Genomic DNA, 283 nt, shown 5'->3' with positions numbered 1-283 from the left:
CCCAGCCATGTATGGCAGCATGGCCACCATGCCCAGGAATGGCACCACATCGCCAGGTGATTCAGGGCCACTGAGCATCACAAACAACACAAACCTTCTGGCCCTTTGCTGGGTTTTGGGCCTTGCCACATGGGTATGCTCACTCCATCCATCCATCCATCCATCCTTCCTTCCATCCATCCCTCCCTCACTCCCAGATGCTCAGCCCCACCAGCAGAAGTCAGGATTAGGTCAAAACCCCCATTCCCGCAGTTTCCAATCAGAGAGGGGTCACCCCATCTGT

The sequence above is a fragment of the Nestor notabilis genome, unplaced genomic scaffold, assembly GCF_000696875.1.
Source record: "Nestor notabilis isolate BGI_N333 unplaced genomic scaffold, ASM69687v1 scaffold16889, whole genome shotgun sequence".
Lineage (NCBI taxonomy): Eukaryota > Metazoa > Chordata > Aves > Psittaciformes > Psittacidae > Nestor > Nestor notabilis.
Note: the sequence above shows the minus strand (reverse complement) of the source record.